This window comes from Dipodomys spectabilis, unplaced genomic scaffold (genome assembly GCF_019054845.1).
Source record: "Dipodomys spectabilis isolate Male_0828 unplaced genomic scaffold, ASM1905484v1 ptg000004l, whole genome shotgun sequence".
NCBI lineage: Eukaryota > Metazoa > Chordata > Mammalia > Rodentia > Heteromyidae > Dipodomys > Dipodomys spectabilis.
Window position 1 is genome coordinate 12,480,151 of NW_024870681.1, and position 24,262 is coordinate 12,504,412.

Below are 24,262 nucleotides of genomic sequence, written 5' to 3' on the forward strand. Positions count from 1 at the left end.
CAACCTTATTAGTAAAGAGAAGCAAATCAGACTCATAGGAGGTACCAATAGCAAGGCACCAGCAATTCATGACAGCAATCTTAGTTACTCAGGGGGCTGAGATCTGTGGATCATGGTTCAAAGCAAGACTGGGAAAGGAAAGTCTGTGAGACTCATAACTCCAGTTAACCACCAAAAAGCTGGAAGTGGACCTGTGGCTCTAGTGGTAGAGCATCTACCTGGAGTATAAAAGCCAAGTAACAACAAAAGACCCTGAATTCAAGTTCCAGGACTGGTATACTCTCTCTCTCTCTCTCTCTCTCTCTCTCTCTCTCTCTCTCTCTCTCTCTCTCTCTCTGCAGAAAGAGAAAACAGAAAACACAGACATTGGTGAGGATGTGATATATCTGGGCCCTCGTGTACTGCTGCAAGCCTGTTGGAAATTTGACCTGAACCCAGCATCCTCTATGCTGATCACAGCATCCTTATGGCCCATCTGTTGACCCCTCAATCCCCCTCCCTGGAATAGATTCAACTGGGATGTGACCCTGTTGTCGTGTAGAGATGTGGCAGTCAGCTTTGCATTGATACCTGGGATAATCAATTTATATGGTAGAAAAGTTTCATGTGGCTCACTGTTTTTAGTCTGTGTTCCACTAGCCCTAGTGCTTTTGAGCCAATGGCTGGGTAACACATCATGGTAGAAGTGTGTACCAAAGTGAGCTGCTCACCTCACTTATGGTGGCTAGAAAGCAGAGGGGGGGAGGGGAGAGGGGGAGGGAGGGGAAAGGAGGGGAGGGGTGGAGAGGAGGGGAGAGGAAAGGAGAAGAGAGGAGAGGAGAGGAGAGGAGAAAGTAATTCAGGGCCTCCTTATTTTCTTCAAGGGCACCCAGATGAAGACCTAACTTCTTCCTACTGGGCTCTACCTCCTAGAGACTACATTACTTCCCAGTGGTGCCACTGGCTGGAGGTAAGCCTTTATACATGGTGTGTGTGTGTGTGTGTGTGTGTGTGTGTGTGTGTGTGTTCTGGTATTGGGACTTGAACTCAGGGGTTAGGCACTGTTCGTTGGTTCTTTGGCTCAAGGCTGGTACTCTATCACTCGAGCCACAGCTCCACTTTTGGCCTCTTGCTAGCTAACTGGAGGTAAGTCTTATGGACTTTTTCCTGCCTGGATTGGTTTTGAACAGGGATCCTCAGATCTCAGCCTCCTGAGTAGCTAGGATTACAGGCATGAGCCACCAGCACCCAGCTGTCTGAAACCAATTTTTTTTTTTTGTCGGTCGAGGGCCTTGAATTCTGGGCCTGAGCGCTGTCCCTCAGCTCTTCAACTCAAGGCTAGCGCTCTACCACTTGAGCTACAGTGCCACTTCCGGTTTTCTGGTGGTTCATTGGAGGTAAGAGTTTCACGGACTTTCCTGCCCGGGCTGGCTTTGAACCACGATCCTCAGATCTCAACCTCCTAAGTAGCTAGGATTACAGGAATGAGCCACCGGTGCCCGGCTCTGAAACCAATTTTAACCTAACAAAGCATTGATTAAATGAAGAAAGGAAAATAAGGGAAAAAGAGGGACAGAGAATATGCAGTAAGAAAAGGGCACAGGGAGAGAAGGGAGGCTGAAGAGGAGATGGAAGAGAAATCAGAGTCCAACTTTTCCATTCTCCCACCTTCCCTCCCTCCCAGACCCTGAAGCCAGGAGAAAGGCTGGTCCCACCCCAGCTCCCTTGAGGGAAAGCTAAAGTTGTCACTTGTGAAGGAAGTCTGGAGAAAAGAGAAAGGAGATGCTTCTGAGGATCTTAAGTTCTAGGACCAAATATAACACGAGTAGAAGGTTGTAGCTGGGGTAGTAGCTCAGTGGCCTGCATACAGGAGGTCATTAGTTGCATCCTCTGCTCCTAAACAAAAAGATCAAAGGATAAAACTGAAGTCTTTGCACAGCAGTTGCCCAGGGTGTGTGGACTTAAGGCCTTCTGGTTCCATTATTGCACAGCAGGTAAGTCTTTCAGATGACCCTTGGGGAGGAAAGAACAAGGGACTATCCAACAGGCTGCTGCTGAACAGAAACCGTGTACAGAAAAAAGTCTCCGGTACCAAACCCAACTCCAACTTGATGGTCTCTATTAACATATCTAAAGCTTGGAAAATTTGGCCCCCAGAGAATGGAGATCTGAAGAAAAGCTTAGAAAGCTCAACTCAGAAGTTTATAAACACTTGTCTTTCCAGACCTGGAATCTCCTTTGCCTAGAGACACAAGTTAGACACCTCCTGCACATACTTGGAGAGAGAGAGGGATATCTATCTATCTATCTATCTATCTATCTATCTATCTATCTATCTATCTATCTATCTATTATAGAGAGAGAGAGGGAGGGAGGGAGGGAGGGAGAGATTGCCTTGATTATTTCACTCCTTCTGCTTCTTTTGCCCCCCTCCAGAGAAGCTAGCTCCTAATAAGTCCTGGCCCTGGGGGTGGGTCTCCCCTTTTTGGCCATGCCTCTCCACTATGCACAGCGGGCGGGGGGCAGCTACTTTTCCTGCCTGAATAGCTTGTGATGGTCTCTTCACCAGCTACCTAATGAAACCTACCTATTTAATATACCTTACACTAATTTCTTTTCCCAGCAGTATGGCTTAGTGTGATGTCTTCATCTGTAAACAGCTCCCCCCCATCAAGGTGTAAAAATTATTTTTTTCTGTATTTGTTAAATGTTGTTCAGGAAGCCAGGCACTGGTGGCTCACGCCTATAATTGTAGCTATTTAGGAGGCTAAGATCTGAGAATCACAGTTCGAAGCTAGCTAGGGCTGGGAAGTTTGGGAGACTTTTATCTCCAGTTAACAATTTAAAAAGCCAGAAATGGAGCTGTCGATCAAGTGGTGGAGAGCTAGACTTGAGCACAAAAGCTTAGGGACAGTGCCCAAGCCCTGAGTTCAAGCCCCAGGACCAGCACAAACACAAAAATGTGGCTTAGGACCTCAATCCTTGGAGAGTTTGGAGCTTCCACAAAATAAAATAATAAAAGTAAAATTAAAGCTACTTACAAATGCATGGTGTGGTGGAGAGTCTTGGTTTTTGCCTGAAAGAAAGGGCTGGCCAAGGAAAGATTTATAGCAATAGCCCATTTCTTGGTACAAACTCCCTCTAGTCTCTATTCTTTGAAGGCTAAAAATAAATTCGAAATTCATCACAACAGAGGGAACAGTCTCTTCAATGACTATAATTAGCTCTCCGTTTATTAATGAAAACTCAAATGAAGAGGCCCTTCTGAATCCCAACTTTTTTGCTTACTAATCACATGGTCAGGCCAAGTGGCTCTGGTGTGTCTGCCTCCATTTTCCCATCCACAGAATGGGAGTGGTGACATCTGTAGCCCAAGGTCATAGGAAGGATGTAAGAGGATGTCAGGGGTCAAGAGTCATCTCTACCAAAAGTCCAGGGAGCCTAATGCAGAGAGCTGGGCTCTGACCAGGAGAAAAGACATTGGCTGGATAGAAAAAGTCAGAGTGCTAGATAGAAACTTCCAGACTTGGCATTGTGAGGAGGTAGCCAGTTAGCATGGGTATTTTCCTTCTCCCCTCCCCTCCCCTTCCCTTTCTTCTCTCCTCCTCTCCTTCCCTTCCCTTCTTTGTGTTGATACTGGGGCTGGAACTCAGGCCCAGCACATTGTCTTTTAAGCTTTTTCCAGTCAAAGCTGGCATTCTACCATTTGAGCTACAGCTCCACTTTGGTCTTTTTGCTGGTTAATTAGAGATAATAGTCTCATGGGCTTTTTCTGTTTTCTCTTTCTGAAGCCTGTGAGGCTGGGTGAGGAAAGGAGAATTCAGGCTTAGGTAACTTCTTAGCTTTTCCAACAGGCTCACAGACAAAGGTTTCCTAAACCTTCTCTAAGGTCACCTGAAGGTCAGTACCCTAGAAGCAGGAATACTCTACATGGATCTAGTGACTGGACAAAAGGCCTCCTAAGAATGTTCTTGCAAATTGCCCTGCAATCTGTCCAGGCTGTAATCATCTTGGAGCCCAAAAAGGACCTGATAGTATCCTCCTTGGGTATTCAAAGCAGGGAGAAACAGTACAGGAAATCTTGTTTTCCCAGAAGCCAATAAGCTAGCTACTTTAGGAATCGAGAATTCAGAGAGAATTGAACAAAAGAAATTTCAAATAAGCAAAGCAAGAAATGTGTACAAAAACTAGGTGGTGGTGGCTCATGCCTGTAAACTTAGCTACTCAGGAGGCTGAGATCTGAGAATCCTAATTCAATCCAGTCTGGGCAGCAGCAAGGTCAATGAGACTCTTGTCTCCAATTAACCACCAAAAAGCCAGAAGTGGAGCTGTGGCTCAAGTAGTAAAGGACCAGTCTTGTGCCCCCCCCCCAAAAAAAAACCTAAGGGACAGCACCCAGTGATTAAGTTTAAATCCCAGTACAAGCACACACACACACACACACACACACACACACACACACACACACACACAAAGACAACTCAGTGTATAGCATTTTTTTAAGGATCTTCATCTATAGAGGTTTAAAAGACTCCAAATTATCTCAAGTATTTGTAAGTAAAATCAACAATTTTGATTATTGGGCAAATTCATTTATGTGGGAACAGCTCATTTCCTGGTTGAAATTAAATTAAGTGGTTGATTACTGGTCGCCTAGGAGAAGCCAGGAATGAATGGGAAGCAGGGAAGAGAGTTACTTCCTCCTTATAGATCTTAGCAATAGTGAGCTCCAATTGTGTGTGTGTGTGTGTGTGTGTGTGTGTGTGTGTGTGTGTTGAGGCTTGAACTCTGTCCCTGTGGCTCTTCCCCAGGTAAGTTAGCAGATCCCATACTTAAGCTCTCATGAGTCCCCCTCCCCCACCACTCCCTTACCCAGGCTGAAGGCTCCTTCTGGCTGCCTAATATCCCTGAGACTTAGGACCCTGAATGCTGACCCCAGTTTTCTGTGAGCCTTTTAGGGAAGCCTCTGGGAACAGCTGTCTCCTAGTGAGGTGGTATTAGAGCAAGACATACAAAAGTAACAATGCCAGGTTACTATTGTGTCAACAGATAATAACTGTGACTTCATAATTTCAAGGCAACCTGTATCCAACTAGAGCTAAAACAATACCCAGGTCAGCCTACAATTCCTCCAGTTCTTCCTCCATTCCTCAGATCATTCTCAGCAGAAAGCTTTGCCTATGTTGGTCTAAATTGGCAATGCTAGCTGTGGCTGGATTTGCTAAAAAGAAAAACAAAACCATATATACATGGGATCAACTTAAGGGAGTTTGTAGTGAGGAGGTTCTGGGGATGTTTGTATTCTTCTTTTGGTTCCCCCAAAATGATTCTCATGCACAGATCTAGCTCAGAACCTTGGGCCTAGAGTGATGTTTTCCATTACTTGGCTACAGCACAGGTGACAATTTCCTGGAGATTTCAGAACACCTGGAAGGCAGAAATTCAGGGATATCATTTCTTCTCATCTTCCCTACCCTCATTCTAGTCCTGGGAATTGAATCCAGGCCCTCCCATCTCCCCCCCACCTCCTGGAGTTCAATGGAGTTCAAGTCTCTACTGCTTGACCTATGCTTCCCTTCGTTACTATTTCTTTATCACCAGATTTCTAGTCACTAGACAGCTAGATTACAGTCTGGAGCCAGAAGCATAGAGATTGAGGACAACCTGAGAAAAAAAGTCTGTATGTCCCTCTCTCAACCAATAAAAACCTGGGCATGATGATGCACACCTTTTAGCACCTGGCTTGCCATCAGTCTAGACAGCCTGGGCAAAATGTGAGACCTTATGCAAAATGTCACTAAAGCAACAAGGGCTGTGAATGTGGTTCAAGTGGTAGCGTCCACACCTAGTAAGCTTGGTCCTGAACTCAAAGTCTAGCACTGCCAAAAATAATAGAAAACGAAAAAAGAAAGATTTTTTTCAAATGATCTCAATGTCCAGCTAAGTTTTGTGACCAGTGGCATAGTGAATGAAAGGGTTTGTTGAGTTTTATTGTCAGAAATGAGAAGTCACCTGTAGGCCAGAGCTGATCATGTTATGGCCACCGAATGGAATTATCTATGTGCATTGCAGACAGAGGAGAGTCTTGTCTGTGTGGATGACTTTGATCAGCACTCAGTGGAGTGTACTCGTTTTTCTAGTTGCTGGGCTTGCTGGTTTTGCTCCCCCTAGCCATCTGCCTCTGGAGAGAGCAGGACACCTGCTATGTTCACTGTCTCAGGCCCTTTCTGCTTCCTCTGCCTTCAGATGCCCACTCTACTTGGGCACCAGTTCCCTGGGAGTACAGCCCAGACCCAACAGGAAGCACGTTGCCATGACAATGGTGGCATACTGCTGCCCAGCCCCCTTCTACCAAAGCCCTGAGAAAAATCAGAATTCATGGGGCTCTTCTGACTGCCCAGACCTCTCCACGGGAAAGAGATGTGGGAACTTTATTCCCTCTATACTTTAGGAAGATGGGACAGATCAGGGGACAGTTAGCAGACTCACAAGGAACATGGAATTTCCTGTTCATTGAGATACACTTCCTTTCCTTTCCTTTCCCTTCCCTTCCCTTCCCTTCCCTTCCCTTCCCTTCCCTTCCCTTCCCTTCCCTTCCCTTCCTTCCCTTCCTTTCCCTTCCCTTCCCTTTCTTTCCTCTCCTCTCTCTCCTTCCCTCCTCTTCCTCCTCCTCCTCTCTCCTCCTCCTCTTCTTTTTCCTTCTTTCAAGACATATTCTCACTATGTTGCCCAGAAAGGCTCCGAACTGAGCTACCCTCCTGTCTCAGTTTCCTAAGTAGCTGGGACTGCAGTCTCCACCACTGTGTCCAGCCCAAGGATGATTCTAAGAGGAAAAAGGCAGTCCAAGGAAATCAAGGAGGAGCCTGGAAGGGAAGATGGTGGCCAGGAGGACGAATCGTGAAAATGTACTTGCTGAGCTGGAAAATTCTGACGAGATTTCTCATGAGATTACAACTTGTTCCTGACTATGGCCCTGGCTGCTCATGCCTATAATCTGAGTATTGACCAAGGCTAGAGGATATGCTTTCAAGATGGCACCCTCACCGGGCTGTGGGCTATTGTTCTCTGCTTCTCCACATGAGAACTTTCCATAAGGTTGTTGTTTTGGCGTTTTTGTGACACTGCTTTAGCCGTGACACCTTTTTTTTTCCCTCTTCTAGTACTGGGGCTTGAACTCAGGACCTCTCTCACTTGCCCTTGGCTTTTTCACTTACGTTCGGTGCCCTACCACTTGAGCCATAGTTCCAGCTTTTTGCTGGTTAAATGGAGATGAGGGTCTCACAGATTTTTCTGCCTGGAGCTGACTGAATTGTGATCCTCAGATCTCAGCCTCCTGAGTAGCTAAGGTTACAGGTGGCAGCCACCTGTACCTGGCTGTGTTGGTTACATATCTATAATATCTCTATGGTTCAAGATGGCCCCATGCAAGGCATCAGTGCAGTGAAGTGAGCTACTTCAAGGAGAAAAAAAAATCTTCCTCAGTCTCAGGCCTCCCAAGTATGGCTGTACAGGTTATTCCCTGCGCCAAGGGCATGACCCAGCCAAAGTAGGCAAGCAACTTTCCATCATGTGCCTGAGTACAAGAGGCTCACGTGCCATGCCCCCAAGAGGCAGTCAGTGACTCAGCTCTGGATTGTCAGACTTTCAAATTGTAAGTAACAGAAAATCCAACCTTTGTTCCTTTGTTCCTCTCTCTTTCTTTCCCTCTCTCTCTCTCTCTCTCTCTCTCTCCCTCCTTCCTCCTCCTCCTCTCTTTCTCTCTCTCCCTCTCTTTCTCTTTCTTTTATTTATTTTTATTTTTTTGCCAGTCCTGGGACTTGAACTCAGGGCCTGGGCACTGTCCCTGAGCTTCTTTGTGTTCAAGGCTAGCACTCTACCGCTTGAGCCACAGCACCACTTCTGGCCTTTTCTAAATAGTTTATTGGAGGTGAGAATCTCACGACCTTCCCTGCCTGGGCTGGTTTTAAACTCCGATCCTGATAGCTCAGCCTCTGTGACCCTCAGATCGCAGAGTCCTGAGTAGCTCAGATGACAGGTATGACGCACTGGTGCTCACTCAAGCTATCTGTCTTTTAGAACTAAAAAAATAAATAAATAAACAGAATTTGGTGCTCAAATGACTTTTCTCAACAGTAGAAGTAATGTGTAAACTAAACATGGGAATCTGCTCCCTAACCTTTGTATCACTTTTCTCAACAGTAGAAGTAATGTGTAAACTAAACATGGGAATCTGCTCCCTAACCTTTGTATCAAGGCTATTTGAAGCATGCAGTAAGGCCTTGTGATGAAACAGTGTGCATGTAAATGGGAGGTTGAAGTAATCCCAGCGCTCAGGAGGCCAAGGCGGGAGGAGACAAGCCTGGGTGACAGAGCGAAATCTTGATCCTAACTTAAAACAGAGTCTGGGTAGTTCAGTAGTAGAGCACCTGTCCAACTAGCATCAGGCCCCTGGATTCCATCCCCAGTACTGAAAACAACGACAACAATGACGACGACGACGACAACAACAACAACAAAACCTCCCACAAAAAAAATGAAAAAAAAAAAAAGAATAAAAGGCAAGAAAAGAAAGAAAGAAGTAGAGCAATATTGATTCAAATCCAGGCCTGCCTCCTTTTGAAAGATGGCTGTCAGTAGCTAGTTGTCTTAGTTGTATTCCTGTGGCTATCACAGATTACCTGAGACTGGGTAATTTATAAAGTAAAGAGGTATATATAGGTCAGGGTCTGGAGGCTGGCATGGCATTCACACCTGGAAGGATCCTACCTGCTGCACTAGAACTCAGCCAAGCATCCCAAGATGAGACAGAGCAAGTGTGCTCATATAAACAAAGGCATTCCTGCAAGAACACACGAATCTTCTCTGTTTGTGCAGAGAAGATTCATGCTCTCCTGACCCAGTCACCTCCCTCCCACTTGGCAATGTTGTTGTACTGGGGGCCCCTTTCCAACAGATGAAACTCTGGGTGATGTATTTGAATCATAGTGCCTGCCCCACCCATATCCACTTATAGGCTTAAGCAAGACTGGCCTGGCTTGCTGGAAACAGGATAATCCTAATCCAGGCTAATTTCTGCAGCTTCAACTCTTAGAATGAGAGTTACTTTCTCCCTGTTTTCCTGTTTGAGTCCTGGGAAACTTACGTGTGTGTGCACACGCATGCCAGACCGGGGCTTGAACTCAAGGCCTTGGGCACTGTATCTGTGCTTTTGTACTCAAGGCTGGTACTCTACCACTTGAACTACAGCTCTAGTTCCAGCTTTTGGATGGTTTGTTGGAAATAAGAGTCTCAAAGACTTTCTTGCCTGGGCCGGTTTGAACCACAATCCTCAGGACTTGCCCTCCTGAGTAGCTAGGATTACAGGTATGCACCTGGGGAACTTTTTAATGATTGGCAGATGCTTCTGCTGGGAGCTCTAACTAATTCATAATATTTCCACACTACCTCTGCATTTCCCCCCATACTACTCCTGCATTACTTGTGAATTTCTCTGTTCTGAGATAAGAGAAAATCATGGGGGTGTATAGTTCTGGGTGTTTAGTCTGCCACCAGATCTACCTCCTTCCCAGCACATTCTATGGCTCCTTCCTTCCTCTTTAAGAGTCCTTATCTATATGGTAGTTACTCAACTAAGAATGATTGAAGAGTTTGCTAAATTCTGCATTTAAAACCCTGGGCTCTGTGAAATTTTGCAGGAGTGATGGCTTCTATTTTTAAAGGGGCTGATTCTTTCTTTTTTCTGATTATTTGAAAGCGAAATTTGAAAGCCCAGCTGCAACATGGATTCTTTCTGTGCTGTATGAAGTTGGGTCAGTGTTTCACAAAGTGTGTGTATATGCGTGTGGGAGGGTCTTTCCACTGATGATCTAGTGGGGGGGGGCATGTGGAAGAATACTGAAAATGGGCCTAGTATTGCACACCTGTAATCCCTGTACTTTAGATACTGAGGCAGAAGCAGCTTGTGTTGGAGGTCAGGCTGTGTTACAAATTCAAGGCTCGCCTGAGCTACACAAAGAGACTCTGTCTCAATAGACAGTTATACAGGTAAATAAAATGATGTTAAATTAATATTTTTTTTTCCAGTACTGGGGCTTAAACTCAGGGCCTGAGCGCTATCCCTTAGCTCTTTTGCTCAAGCCTTGAGTAAACTGGAGCCACAGTTCCACTTCCATCTTTTTGGTGGTTAACTGAAGATAAAAGTTTCATGGACCTTTCTGTCCAGGCTGGCTTTGAATTCTAATTCTCAGCTCTCAGCCTTCGGAGTAGCTAGGATTACAGGTATGAGCCTCCAGCACCAGGCTTTAAATAGTTAATTTATGTACTTCAAACTTGTGACTTCACAGGCTGTGTTGATAGGATGAGATGGAAGTAATAACTGTGTTAGCTCAGAAGCACGAAAGAAAAATGATAGCCAGCATCAATGTTCGTGTTTCTAGTAGTGACTGTAATAAATTAGTGAAAAGTAATTAGGAGCATGATTCAAGTGCTGCATTTCCAGCAAATGCGAAGCCCTGAGTTCAATCTCTCATACCTAAAACCAAAACAGCAAACCAAAAAACCAAACTATAAACCTGATGCCTTTCAACAAAATACCTTTGTCCTGCAGGACAGAAGTTGGAAATCGGTTACATTAGACTAGTTAAGAGTTGAAGTTGAGGTGTTGGCAGATGTGTGCTTGTCCCAAGGCTCAAGGGAAGAATATATTGTCTTCCTCTATCAGCTTCTCTGGAGACTCTTGGCATTCTTTGGCTTGTGGCCCCTCATTCCAGCCGGTGCCTCTGTATTCACATTGCCTCCTCTTCTGTGTGTGGTGAAGTTTTTCTTGTCCTAGATACATGTGGTGGCATTTAGGATCCTCTGGACAAGACAATCTTCCTGACTCAAAATCTTTACTTCAATTGCGTGTCCAAAGACTTTTTTCCCCTATCTTTGATGATCAAGGTAACATATCATGGGACTGAGGATGTAGATATCTTGTAGGGGGATGCCATTATTTAGCTTGTCTGAGCTACCTGGGATGTTTGGAAAGCATAAAAAGAAATAAGACTTCAGCTGGGTACCGTGGTAATCCCATCATTTTAGGGAATCTGAAACAGGAGGATTGCTTGAGCATAGAAGTTCAAGAATAGTCTGGGAAAATACAGTGCAACCTCAGAAACAAATTGGGGGGAAAAAAACCAATTCTCTCTTCTGCTTTCAGAACTGGTACTCCAAGAATCTCCATGGATTGTGTCCTGTGCTGCTGCCTCCATCTCCAGAGAGCCATGAGAAGTTTGAGGCACACAGGTAAAAGGACAGGGCTTGGGGAGCTTCTTTGTCTTTGTCTTGATGCCTGTGGGGGGATCTTGAACTTCCTGACCATGAACTGGGACTCTTGGTTGTATATTTCCATGATAAACAGCCCCCTTAGAAAGGCAGCATCTCATTTCATCTATTAATTGTTATCATCACTATTATTTTGAGACAAGGTCTTGCTATATAGTGTAGGTTGGTCCAATCACCCTGCTCAAGCATGGAGATTACAGGCATATGTTACCACCATGGACTGCCTTAATGAAAACACGAATTTAAATCCCAAGTTCAAATGAATGCAGGCTTAATCCATCCCAATCACTACCTTGGGGGCCCCATTTCAGATTCACCCTGTATTTATTTAAATTACTTTTGAAATGTTAATCACTGCATGTTAATAAACAAAGCAATTATTCTAGATGTTCCTTCTGGGTTCCATTTATTAAAGGGAACTGATATCATTCATGATTTCACAAGGAAACATGAGATCCCTAAGCAGGCTAATGTGCTCTTCTTAGAAAATTAGCAAAGACATTTTTCTGTTACATAATCAGTAAATTAGAAACAGGATTCTTGCATTTCAGGGAAAGGTGCCTGAAAGACTTCTCGCTGGACCTGATTAGTACATTCACAGTGAAGGCTTTCTCTTGGAAGACTTTCTGGAGGGAGGTTTATCAACCGAACTTGTGTTATTTGGCAAGTTGAGTACAAGAGTTTAAATGCAGTGAGTGGGGGCGGGAAGGAAGTACCACATCCCAGATCCCAATCAACATATTTGTGTGTGTGTGTGTGTGTGTGTGTGTGTGTGTGTGTGCTGGTCTTGGGGCTTGAACTCAGGCCTTGGATGCTATGCTGTCACTGAGCATTTTTGCTCAAGGCTAGCATGCTACCAGTTGAGCCGCAGCTCCACTTCCTGATTTTTGGTGGTTAATTGGAGAAGAAAAAAGTATTTCTAGTCCCAGCTGGCTTCAAACCCAGGTCCTCAGATCTCAGCCTCCTGAGTAGCTAGGATTACAGGCGTGAATCACCAGTTCCTAGTACCCAATGGGCTTTGGAGAGGCTCTTGCTCTGTCCCCATCCTCAACCCTCATATCCACTACCTCTGCACAGCTGCACAGGCCTCTTCTTGCCCTCTCCAACTGGTACCAGCAAATGATGCCTGCCTGCCTGCCTGCCTTGCTTGCTTGCTTCCTTGCTTGCTTTGTTGCTTGCTTCCTTGCTTGCTTCGTTGCTTCCTTCCTTCCTTCCTTCCTTCCTTCTTCCCTCCGTCTCTCTCTCTCCCCTCCCTCCCTCTCTCCCCTCCCTCCCTCTCTCTCCTCCCTCTTGCTCTCTCTCTCTCTGCCAAGCCAATGAGCAAACAGGATCCAGAGAGCTGAGAGAGAGAGACTTCAGCTGCTGGGGAGAGGCCAGGAAAAGCTGGCAGCTCTGGAACCTGGAAGAGCTGCTGATTCAACTCCGAAGTGGGGTGCATTAACCTTTCCTGCCAGGCTTTCTGCTGGGCCTCACTAGGGTAAGCGATGCTGGCGGGCTCTGGTCCCTGACAAAGGACCCCTCTCCCCACCCCTCTCTCCCACTTCACTTTTGCTTTCCGTTCCTACTTCCTTGATTTCAATCTCAGCTTACAGATTTTCACCAGATGGGGTCCTTTTAAATAAAAGGTGTCAGAGGAGTAAGGAGGACCTCTTTTCTGTGAAGCGGTCTTGGAGGAGGGAAGAATGACACAGCCATGAGAAGTTGGGTCCCCAGCTTAGGGAGACAAGGGATTCAATCAGACTCAGAGACCTCAGGGGAGGGAGGCTCTTCTTGCTTGACTCCAAAGAGCTTTCTTATGTGTCCAGTTAGGAGTTAGATGCCATAAAGAAGGGTCTTATGTCCAACAAACAGGTCATGGGACTCAATGACCTAAAGTTCTGTTCTTGTCCCTGGGCTAGATTCTGGACCTTTCTGCTTCACTACTGCATTCACTTGAGGGCCGAGCCAATGGACACACAGAACATAGGCCGTAGCACCAGGTGGCCCTGGACTTGAATCACTTCCTAGCACTAGCCCAAGGGCTGGTGGCTCATGCCTGTGATGCTAGCTACTCTAGAGGCTGAGATCTGAAGATCAAGGTCAAAAGCCAGCCCAGGGAGGAAAGTTTGTGAGACCCTTATCTTTGATTAACTACAAAAAAAAGCCAGAAGTGGAGTTGTGGCTCAAGTGGTAGAGGGTTAGCTTTGACTAAAAATGCTCAAGGATATCATCCAGGTTTGAGTTCAAGCCCAAGGACCAGAACAAAAAAAAGAAAAGGAAAGGAAAAAAAAATTACAGATAGAAGAATGTTTGGCCTTGGGTTTAACCTGTTTAGGCCCCTATAAGTAAACACCATAGAATAATTTATAAACAACAGAAATTTATGTTTCAATTCAGGTAGTTCTAGAGGCTAGGAGTTCCAAAGTCAAGACACCAGTAGACTGTAGACTCAGTGTCTGATGAGGTTCACTCCTTCTGAGATGGTAACTGCTGTGTGTTTTCACATGGTACAAGAGGTCAGAGAGTCCCTGATGTCTATCATTACTATTATTATTATTATTTATGTGTGCCAATTGTAGGGCTTGAACTCAAGGCCTCAAACCCTGATTAGATTTTTCTGCTCAAAGCTGGGACTCTACCACTCAAGCCACACCTCCACTTCCATATTATCATTATTTTTAATATAGTGCAAGCTGCTCTTGAACTTGCCATCCTCCAGCCTCAGCCTCCCAATTGCTGGAATTACAGGGATGTACCTTTGCACTCTGCATATAAGCATCTTTGAAAAGGGCCTTCACCCTCCTTATAAGAGTACAACTCTCCAAAATCCTGTCACCAGCTAAAGACCCACCTCTTAACACTAACCCACTGGGGATTCCATTACATTGGGCATACAGACCACAGTGGGCCTAGGGTTCTAAGTCAGCCTGCTGTTGGCTAGCTGCTGGTCCTTTTCTGGTAGTTCACACCAAAGTTATCCCCATCCAGCCAGGGTTCAAGCTTGGAAATCTAAGGAATCCTTGGGTATTTCTTTCATCCCATGGAACCCATTCTTCCTTGGCTTTGCAGATGAGGGCGGGCTGCTCATGTACACCTGAACACCATAGGATTGAGCTGCAGGAATTCAGCTAGAGGAGCCTGAGCAATTGGATACTGGAGCATCCCACGAGAAATCCCAAGGGGAGTTTGAAGAGATCTTGTCATGTGGGCCCAAAAGTCTTGGACCACTTTGCCTGTCACCCCAGATGTGCATCCTCTTTGTCCTCTAGGTAGCTGGCTCTATATGGATGGAAGGTGACAGATTGGTCCGAGGGAGGATGCCTTGAGCTCCCCCTGGTGGCTGCACTGGAGCCTATAAACAAGGGGCCCTCTGAGAGCTATCTTCATCCCCACATCCCATTCCACAAAAAGTTCTGTAAGCCTGGTTTCTGCTTCTTTACACAAGGCCAGAGGCCACAAATTAAAGATCTGTGGCCTCTGATTTATTTGACCAGCTCCATGTTAAATTAAAAAATATTATTTTCCCAAACTTAAACATCAGATCTGACATTAAAAAAAAAAATCCAGATATGTGGTTTCTCCTGGAAATCAGGAGTTCTGGCAATGCTAGACTTGGGCTCCTTCATAGCTGCAGTTGGCAAAAATTCTGCCCTTCCCTTATTGTGGTCTAAAGTGGTTGAGAGAGGGGACAGGAGATAGGCACTCGGAATATATTATCATACATTGGAAATTGGGCCAAGCAGGCACATCCCATGGGGAAGCCAGGTGACACAGGGCCTGTAGGCCACTCAAAAGATGGTGGCTTTTACACCAAGTGCATAGGAAGCCACTGAAGAGCCTGGGAGGAAGCCAGGATCATGGTCATATTTACTGTGTAGCTGGCAGAGGCGAAGGGCAGAATCAGAGGATCTGTCAGGAGGCTGTTTTTCTAATTCAGGGGAGAGATAGAGGCATATGAACCAGGGTGGTGTTAGTAGAGATGGTTCAAAAAGGTTGGTAATGGGAACTGGTAGCTCACACCTGTAATCCTAGCTACTCAGGAGGCTGAGATCTGATGATCTGGGTTCATAGCTGGCCTGGACAGGAAAGTCCTTGAGACTTTCATCTCCAGTTAACCACCAGAAAACTAGAAGTGGTGCTGTGGCTCAAAGTGGTAGAGCACTGGCCTTGAGCAAAAGAGCTCAGGGACAGCACCCAGGCCCTGAGTTCAAACCTCATGAAAAAAAAAAGAGGTTGGTATGACAACCACTCACCCTTCAGTGTGAAGTACCCCCTTCCCCCTTCCACATTTCCCTTGACAAGAACGGATGGGTCTCTTTCAGCCTCACTGCAGAAAGGCGACTTCTCTCACCCATGATTCTGAAGTCTCAGGAGTCATTCCCCGTGGTCCAGCATGCCAGTCCATGCCCTTCACATTCAGAAAACCAAAACAAGGGGTGGGGGAAGAGTAGCAGAGGGGATGGATTTGATTAAAGTATGCACAGAAATATCACAATGAAATCCTTTTGTATGATTAATGTATGAAAATTAAGAAAAAACAACAGGCAGAGCTGGGGATATGATTCAAGTGGTAGAGTGCCAGCCTAGCAAACACAAGGCTGTAAGTTCAAACCACAGTACCACAAAAACATAACAAAACAAAACATAAACAACAACAAATACACAAACAAAACTCAAGCAAATGCTGAACCTCAGTGTGACTGACAGAATCGTCCAGTTTTCTTCTCTTATTTAATCCTACTGGTGAACTAGGTTCTAGGTCTCTAGAATTCTCTACATACTGTTTTTTCCTTAGAATACAGTCAGTCCTTCTCAGTCATGATGGATACCTTCTAAGACCCCCAAGTAGATGCCTGAAACCATGGAAACAATGGAATTCTACTTGTATTATACATACTCTCCTCCCTCCCCCTTCTCCTCTCTCTTTATCTTTCATTCATTCCTCCTCTCTCTCTCTTTTTCTTTCTTTCTTCTTTCCTGGGGCTAGAATTCAGGGTGCTGTCCTTGAGCTTCTTTTGCTCAAAGCTAGCACTCTACTGCTTGAGCCACAGATCTACTTTTGATTTTCTTTGAGTAGTTTATTGGAGATAAGAGTTTCATGGACCTTTCTACCTGGGCTGGCTTTGAACCATGATCCTCAGATCTCAGCCTCCTGAGTAGCTAAGATCATAGGTATGAGCCACCAGCACCAGGCCTGGAAATGTTTATTTCTTATTCCATTAATAGTTAATACATGACATCTTCCATTTAATATTTTCAGGCTGTGGTTTGACTGCAGAAAACAAACCGTGGATAAGAGATACCACTGTACTTCTCCCCTCCGTGCATTAGCCCTGCTTAGACATGCTCTCTTTAGAGACTTGTCCTTGACCCTGAGGCCTTTGCAGTAGTGGCAGCTCTTCCCAGTCAGGAAGTAGCTCCAAATCCATCTTACACTGGAGTAAGTATGAGGCACACACTGCCTCTCATGGTTGTGAAAATGTAGGGCTGGAGTGAGTGTCTCCTTCAGTTCTCCTCCTGGGAGTCTCCTTGAGCTCACTTGAATCCTGGTCTATGGTCCGAGGCATGTGGGGAAGCCATGCTTTGGGTCTTTGGTTTCCCAGATCCCTTGCTCACATGATGCTGAGTGAGACTGTGTCCATGGGAGGCTCTGGTATGAGAATCAGAAGGAAGAAGAATGGACAATGCCATTGTAATCCAGCAGTGCTAAGTCACCAGACAGCAGCCCTCAGCATTCCTGAGTGACCTTCCTGACGTCACCTCACAGCTGCTGAGAGACCCATGTGCCATCATTGTTCTTGACCTGTATTCTCAATCCCCTTATCTTAAAAACAACAACAACAAGTTTGTACTTACCAGGGACCAACCTGCTCCCCAAATCCCCTACAAGATTCCCATGAACCTAGATTTTACCCATTTTTCCAAGCTGGTTGTGTCTATCATCAGCCAGCTCTGGGCACTCTTGTCCCCTGTGTCCAGGCTTCCTGGCTTTCTCTTAGTTCCTTTGTCTGTTCCACAACTCTCAATCTCCCTTCCCTGTGGACTGATCAGGTAACCCTTCTGTAGCCCTGCCCACTCCATGTGGGATCAAGACATTGCCCTGATAAACCATCTAGAACTCCTTGTTTTCACCTTCATACAATTTATCCATACCTATTTCTTTGATTATTTAAGAGTTGCTATTTTATCCCTGAGCCCATGTAGGATCCATGAGTATAGGCAGTCTTGTCCATCAGGCGATCCCTCTGCCTGATCCAGTACCTGGTATTGGATACCTAGCATGTGCTCACTAAATACACAGCATAGATAGTTTGTTGTATTGAACTTCATCAAGCATTTCTGTGGCATTTTCTCAGAGGCAGGTGTTATGGGAGAGGTAAGCAGCGAGTAATCAGTAGTGAGACAGGAAGAGAATCATGAGGGCACAATGTGGCTACTATGGTCTCTCCCTTCCAGGAGTTTTTGTTATAATGTCACCTTGCCACACCACACATCAAACGGTAGAGTTTATGTTTCCTTCCTTTGAAAGTAGATGATATTTGCCCCTGTTTGATCAGTATTAAAGACTGGTCAGAACAAGCGATGCAGTTGTTACTTGACCCTGGAATTTTCCCTTCAGCGATGGTAAGAAGTCCTGTATCCCTTGAGGCTGCCATGCTGTGAGGAAGCCCAAACTCTCTTACCTGGAGAGACCCTGAAGCCACTTAAAGAAAGAAGGGCTGCCGTCTCCCACCCGTGCAGCTATTCTCTGATTGCAACTGCATGAGACTACTGTCCAGAACTGCTCACCCGAGGCCCTTGCAAATATCTGACCCACAGAAACAATGAAAGCCAATAAAATGATGGATATTCCCATAAGTCAATACATTTTGGGATGATTTGTAACATCGCAAGAAATACTTAGCATAGCTTGTAAAATTCAAAGAACCTAGAATCTAGTTCACAATCCAAGAAACGAGTAAAGCTAACCTAGTGAACTATGGCAGTGGCTGTAGTCTTTGGATGTAAATAAATTCATCCATCCCTTGTTCCCCCTCCCAATCATCTCCATCCTTGTTACCCTCATCTTTTTTTCCCATAGCCATGGGCCTTTGACTCAGGGCCTGGGTGTTGTCCCCAAGCCTCGGTGTGCTCAAGGGTAGCAGACATGCCACCTGCCACGTTTTTTTTTTTTCTGAGTAGTTTATTGGAGATAAGAGTCTCACAAGCTTTTCTGCCTGATCTGGCTTCAAACTTCAATTCTCGGATTTCAGCCTGCTGAGTAGCTAGGATTACAGGTGTGAGCCATCGGTGTCCGGCTTGCCTCATCTTGACTTTCTAAATTTTCAACCCCAGTAGAACTTTAAATTAACAAGCTATCTGGTCTCCCCTCATTTTACTCTGGACATACTGCAGAGGGTCAAGTCAAGGATTTAAAAATCACAGATCCCTAATCCTGGCTCCCGAATCTGGGCAACAGTCATTACATAAATTTTCTAGCAAGAGACACATCCGAATAATTAAACCAAAGATATCACAGATTCAAACACATGCAAAGAGGGCAGGGCTGGAAGAAGGGCCTCATCATAAATTCAAGTTGAAAGGATTGAAAAGAAACAAGATTTCCCAAACCCAGCAGCTGGACCTCTCCCCCAAACCCCGAAATTATTGCAGCACAACTCCACATCTGGGAGAGAATAAAAAATAATAAAAGATTTTCAGAGAACAGACGCTGGGTAATTACCCATTGGAGGGTGGATGAGGAATATAAATTGTGTGAGAGCCTGTAGACAGAAATATACATCGACACACAGGTCTAAGGACTGTGAAATCCATTCAGCTGTAGCCACGTCCTTCAGTGCAACAAGCACTCAGCAAATGCTCTTTCTGAAGCAATGAACATAATTACAGTCAGGTTGATTTGACCTGAATTAGGGTTACTGATTTTTTAAAAATTTATTCCATACCAGCTGTGAAACAAAATATCCAGAGGGATTTTGGTATTGACAAGTACCACCGAAGGATATTGGAAAGGGGTATTTCATTTACTAGTTTACTTACTTGTTTACTTGTTTGTTTATCTCTCTAAATTGCCCAAGCCTATTTCAAGCCATGGGCTGTAAGTAATCTTTCTTCTTCATTCTCCCGAGTAGCTGGGACTACAGGCTTGGGCTCCCATACTTAGATTAGAATATTGTACATGTATTAGTTATGTGAGGTTTGGGCATTATTTAATCTCCTAAATTTGTAAAGAAATCTGTAAATGGAGAGAAAAGCAACTTCCTAGCATTGTTATGGGATTAAATGGGATACTCTGTCTTCAAAACCTCAGCCACTACTTTTCAGTTTTCTTTTATTTTTGAATTTCTTTTTTTGTATGTATTTTATTGTAAAAATACTGTACAGAGGGGTTACAGTTACATAAGCAAGGTAGTGAGTACATTTCCTATCAATCATTGTTGCCTCCTCCTGTGTTTTCCCCCGACCATCCCTTTCACCCCACCATCAAAGTTGTAAAGTTCGTTTTCAACATAGTGTCTTGTACATCTCATTGTTACAATGGATCAACCTATATCCCTATTTAAGCATTTTGTTTTTTCCCTTTCCCTCCCCAAATTAGAGAAATGTATATACATGATGCAGGGCACCAACATCAAATACAGTGAAAACAGAGGTTATACAATGGGGGAGGAGCATACAAAGAAACAAAAAAAAAAAATCACATGGTACATTATAAATATGTTAGAAACAATAGCAAGCAAGAAAAAAATTCTGTGTCCTATCTTGGGGTTCATTTCATTTAACATATGACCATGTAAGTTTTCATTTTCTTTACTTGAGAAATGAGAACATAGTCACAGTGTGGTATGTGTTGTAAGAGTCCCTTAGCTTATTAAATTATTTCAGATAGTCTTGGTTGTAAGTCACAGAAAGTAAGACTTACAGTAGCTACTTTTGACCCTTCTTCCTTAGCCTCCTCAAGACTTTGATCATAGGAAGATACCACCATTCCTGTGCTTTCTATACAAAATGAATAAAAAGCTGGGTGCCAGTGGCTCACACCTGTAATCCTAGCTTCTAAGGCAGATGGCAGTTTGAAGCCAGCCTAGGCAGAAAGTCTACCAAACTCCATCTCTGAAATAACCAGCACAAAGTCAAGCTAGAGGTGTGACTCAACTGGTAAAATGCTAGCTGAGCAAGCAAGCAGAACAATTGTGAGGCTCTAAATTTAAACCCAGTGCTGGCAAAAAAAAAAAAATACGAAACAACAAAAAGGTAAGACTCTTTCCTTCTCAAGATCCGGGTTGGTGCTCTGATGAAATTACCTCTTGTTGAGAATCGTTTCCTCGAAGACTAAGCCTATTTCTGTTGATCTCAGAAATGCAAATGTCCTCAGTGATTGTATTAGCTGGCTCTGGCTGCTGTAATAAAGCACCTCAGACTGTGAGTTAGAAAGAATACACAGTTACAGCTCTGGACCTTGGCAAGTCCAAAGATAGGACCCCATCAGATTCAGCACCTCCTGTGGGCAGGCCCCTGTGTCCTGTGTGGTGTCTCCTGCTTCACAGATCGAGTGCGAGGGGCAAAAGCGAGAATGACAGGGCCCTAAAAGCCATTTATCTGTGCACCAAACCATATACAAGGGATTACAGGGATAGAGCTCTCGCTGATGCTTCACACCTAACCGCATGCCCTCAGCGTGGGGACTCGCTGAATGAATTTTGGGGAGGATACCAGCATTCACCACAGCAACAATGCTTTAATGAATCTTTGTGTATTAAATTATTTGGGAAGATGCGTATTTTTTAATTAATAAATTGTTTTGTGCCAGTATTGGTGCATGAACTTGGGGCTTGTTGACCCCCCCCCCTTAGCTTTTTTGCTCAAGACTGGTTCTCTAGCACCTGAGCCATTCCTCCACTTCCAGTGTTTTGCTGGTTAATTGGAGATCAGAGTCTCAGTCATTATTATTATTGTTATTATTATTATTTTGTATGCAGGCTGGCTTTGAATCATGATGCGCAGATCTCAGCTTTCTGAGTCATTAGGATTACTAGGGTGAGCCACCAGTGTCCACCAGTGAGCTACCATTGTCCCCTTAGGGGATGTTTCATTTTCCTTGTTATGGTTTCAAGATGGATAATTTCCCCACAGGTCCACATAAGGAGGCGTGATCCCCTGCTGGGGAATCTGTAAGAAGTGGAGACTCGTGGGAGGGGCCTTACCCTCTCTCTGCTCCATAGCTTGAGATAGGACCACTCCCTCCTACACATACTCCAGCCAAAGCAATGGGATCAGCTTGGACTCAGACTTGGACTTAAACCTCCAAAACTGAATTGAATAAATCTCCTCTCTCTATAACGTTAGTCGCTGCAGGCATATTGTTATAGTAACGCAAAAACTGATGGATGCAACCCCTTCAGCCTGGTGGCCCTGGTGATGTAGTAGTGGCACGGCCAGCTGGAAGGTTAAAGCACTAAGGGTCCACCAAAGAAGACCCCTGAGACAGGGGCCTATTGCTACATAATAAGTCACCCCTATACTTAGGGGCACAGTATGATTTCTGGGGACTGAGAATCAGGCTGAGGTTTAACCAGGTTCTCAGGCTCAGGATCTTCCATTCCAGGCTAGCTCCATATAGGGATGATCCACTTCCAAGCTCATGCCATGGGTGTTGGTGGGATTCTGAGCCCCATAGGTTGGTAGATTAAAGACCTCACCCCCGCACTGGCTGTTGCCTGCAGGATGCCTTCCATCCCTTACCATAAAAGACCTTCTGTGGGGTAGCTGGCACATGAACAGCTTGCTTGTAGAAAGAGACAGACAGGGAATGGAAGAGAAACAGGAGAGGCTGTGGGTAAGCCACGTAGAAGTCAACTTTTAGAGAAGAGCTATTCTGGAACGAGGATTGCCTGAGCACACACGTAAAGCCATGTGTGATCCCAAGGATCTTTGGGAAGCATTTTCAAAGCTATCTTGAGGTCAGGCTGAAATCAGGTAACATAAGGGTCACAAATATCAGACTTTCAGTGGTGGAGATACAGCAAATAGACACCAATCAGGGAAGCAGCAGGCGGGGCAGGGGGTAGGGGCAGTTTTGTGGAAGGTGAGCTAGAGCCTACATCACTTACTCAAGATAAAGGGAGAAGGTAGGGAGAATCCAGTCAACATGAGTGACCATCGCCAGCAATGAGTGAGGCAGCTCCTGGGGGGGGGGGGGGGAGGGAGGAGGAAATGCTGCTTTCACCCATGACCTTTCAGCAAGGAGAAAGGTTTCTCCTGAGGGAAAACAGTCAGAAACTGGGGTCATAGAAAAATCAAACACTGATATGATTGATCTCATTAGCAGGCACCAGTTATCTAATATTTGAGTTTCCCCTGGGAACAAATGACCCATCCTCCATTTCACTGTCACCCTGGAGAGACCTGTTTCTCACATATTTTGGCTCCATGAAAACACCCTCAGTGGACCAACATGCCCAAAGGGCAATGCCAGCTGTGGCTACATAAGTTGAGAAGCTTAGGTAGGAAGGGAATTGCTTCCAGTCATTATTATATCCTTGAAATAGCTCCAGGAAGGCCGGAGAAACAAATGTGGAGCCAGCCAGGAACAAGGCACCCAGCCAGGCACATTGTAGACTTGGCTGGTGTTGTCTGTGAGAAGATATCTGGAAGTTTCTTCAAAATAATAGAAAGGTAAGGCCTGGCACTAGTGGCTTATGCCTGTAATCCTAGCTACTCAGGAGGCTGAGCTCTGAAGATCCTGGTTCAAAGCCATCCTGGGCAGGAAAGTGTGTGAGACTCTTATTTCCAATGAGCCACCAGAAAGCTGGAAGTGGAGCTGTGGCTCAAAGTGGTAGAGAGCTAGCCTTGAGCAGAAAAGCTCAGGCCCTGAGCTCAAGCCCCACGACTGAATGACTAAATAAATAAATAAAATAGAGGTAAGGAAGAGCAAATGTGGGTATGGATAAAAAGAAGATGACCACAAATACTGAGGTTGGAGCAGGTGTCCTAGGCTTCCTTTCCAAAGGTTATAATAAAACAGATTTCTTGTCATGTCATGAGTGTGTCATAAGACTCTTTAAACTATACAATTCGATGATTTTGACCTTAGAGATTTAAGTAATTATCACTGTAATCTAAATTTAGAATGTTTTTTTTGTCATCTTTCAAAGGAACTTTATACTTGCTGGGCATAATGGTGTACTCCTGAGGAGGCTCAGGTAAAAGGATAATAAATGGAACCGTGTCTTCCCTCCATACCTGTTCATAGTCATTCCTTATTACTCTGCTTCCCAGCTCTGTCCCTGCCAACCGGTAACCTACCTATTCATTGGAGTTTGCACTCAAGACCTAATACTCACTTAACTTGCTTTCTCACAACTGGCATGGGCTTTTCTGCCCTGGCTGGCTTGGAGACTCAGCCCTCTAGACCTCAGCTTCCTGAGTAGCTAGGATTACAGACATGAGCCACAGGTACCTGGCTCCTTCTTTCTTTTTTAATTGTTGAATATTCAATGTTCTGTATAGCACATTTTCTGACGGGCATTTGGGATTTTTCCCATTTTTGGAACCATTATGAATAATACTACATTGAATATTGATATAAAAACTTGTGTGTGGATGCACATTTTAACCTTTCTGAATATTTATACGAGTGGAATTGAATGCTTGTGAGTGACTCACTCCATGCCTTACAACTGGAGGAAGTTCTAGATTGTTCTTTAAAGAGGATGCTTGTTTTTACATTTCTACCAATGTTCTCTCTCTCCTTCCTTCTTTCTTTCCCTCCCTTCCTTCTTCCTCCCTCCCTCCTCCCTTGTTCTTTCCTTCTTTCATCCTTCCTTCCTTTCTTTCATCCTTCCTTCCTTCCTTCCTTTCTTTCTCTCTTTCTTTTTTCTTTCTTTCATCCTTCCTTCCTTTCTTTCTTTCATCCTTCCTTTCTTTCTTTCTTTCCTTCCTTCTTTCTTTCTTTCCTTCCTTCCTTCTTTCTTTTCTT